The following is a 2,002-nucleotide window of genomic DNA, read 5'->3' as shown; positions in this document are numbered from 1 at the left end:
CTTTCTAAATACTGCATTCGTTCTGACGTTCGTCAACTAATTCCAACAAAAAATGGGATAATTGTGAAAACTGGTAACCCTCAATTGTGTGATATACTACGTAACAAAATGGGACTGCTTAATCTGGGTCAATCTACCATGCTCACTGAACTTTGCTCTCCTGCTCTAAAACAACAACCCCTTCCTCGTCGTACACCTCTTTTCTCTTGTGTCGTTCGTGGTGTGGATCCTGGCATCACTGAAAAAGAGATCATTTCCGAACTTCTACTTGTAATTATATCAGTCAAGCGTGCCATTCGCATTCAAAATTCCTCAGGTCCTACCTTCATGATACGTGTATTGGCTGAGAATAGTGACACTATAGATCATCTCCTGTCTAATGGAGCATTTATTTTCCGTCAACGACATCGGGTTGAAGCTTCCCGTTCCCCGGCCCCCAGGCTCTGCGCTGTGAGAGGTGCCTATTATACAACTCACATACCACTGCTAAATGTTCTAACCAACCAGTTTGTTCTCATTGTTGCGGACCTCATCTCGTTCGCCAATGCTCTCGCTTATGCTCTCCTCCCCTCTGCAACACTTGCCATCTTGATCATCCTACATACTCCTCTAAGTGTCAGGGTAAACCTACCCCCAAGACTGATGATCCTGCTTCTGTTGCTCCAATGCATACCACCGATACCATTACCCCTCTGGACAACTCTATTACTATGTCTCCTACCACGGAGGATATCATCCATTTTATCACATTAATACTACAGAATGTCCTCCTCTTCCAACCTACATTAGTGCTAGATCATATTATTCGTGCTGCTAAGACTGTCTTTCGCCTTCACATGCAGACCACTTATTCTGGACTTAAACTTTCACTTCTTATTTCGTCGTCTATGGGATCCGGCAGAAACTACAAGTTGAAGTTTTTATTTGTCAATATTCGCTCTCTTCTTCATAACCTCCCCTCCTGGAGATCTTGCTAGATGGTGGCTCTGAAACCCACTTAAAGGATCCATCTGTCAGGGTACACTCTTCATCGCCATGATCATCCTATGGGTCGGGCCCGAGGAGGTGTGGCAATCGCTACACATACTCACCTTCCCGTGTGCCTACATTCCCTTCCACAGTCCACTTACCCTGAACATTTGGTAGCCACTGTTTACTTCCCGTCTCGTATCATCACTATTGAAATTATCTACATAAGTCCCGGAGTTCCCTTGCCCAATGCCTTTCTCTCCTTTCTGGACCACTCTTTTTGCAGCTATGTTCTTCTTGGTGATGTCAACTACCACAGTAGGACCTCTGCCGAACTTGTACGTTTTCAGTCCTTCTTAAGTTCCCTTTCTGGTTCTTTGCTACCTCTGCTTGCCCCTAGTCATCCAATTTCTCATTCGTCACCTGATATTGTCTTTGTTTCTTCCAACCTGGTTCCTTTTATCACTCTCCAGATGTGTCCTCCGGTGGGTAGTGATCATCTCCCCATAGAACTTTATGTCCATTAGCAGTCCTTGTCTGTTCCTCGTGCTTCCCGTCGGACTCATCTAAATTTTCGTTTTGCCGACTGGAAATCTTATCTTCATACATTGCTAGTGCCATACCAGATATGGATCGACCTCTTACTACACCAGCCGATGTAGACTCCTTCACCACATTACTCACCCTCTTCTCTCTGATGCCAGTGCTTTACACATACTGACTTCTTCCTCAGTTCCCCATAAACCAACCTTACCTCATAGAGCTATAGATCTGTTATATCACTCTTCAACTTTACTGTGTGAATACCGTCAGTTTCATAATCCCTTGTTGCTGCAACAATCCCGGGGTCTTCAACGTACTGGCCGTAATTTTGTTCGGGCAGTCCGACGTCAGTGGTGGCATCAGGCCTGTAACAAACTCGGTCATTCCTCTTCTTCCTCGCAATTCTGGAACCGTTTTAAGCTCTCCTCACAGGTCAACTATGCTCTCCCTCCTATCCTATACTTTTGATGGTGCTGCACCTTCTACATCT

The sequence above is a fragment of the Limulus polyphemus genome, unplaced genomic scaffold, assembly GCF_000517525.1.
Source record: "Limulus polyphemus unplaced genomic scaffold, Limulus_polyphemus-2.1.2 Scaffold1885, whole genome shotgun sequence".
Taxonomy (NCBI): Eukaryota; Metazoa; Arthropoda; class Merostomata; order Xiphosura; family Limulidae; genus Limulus; species Limulus polyphemus.
The sequence above is the reverse complement of the archived record's forward strand: the minus strand, read 5'-3'. Positions refer to the sequence as shown.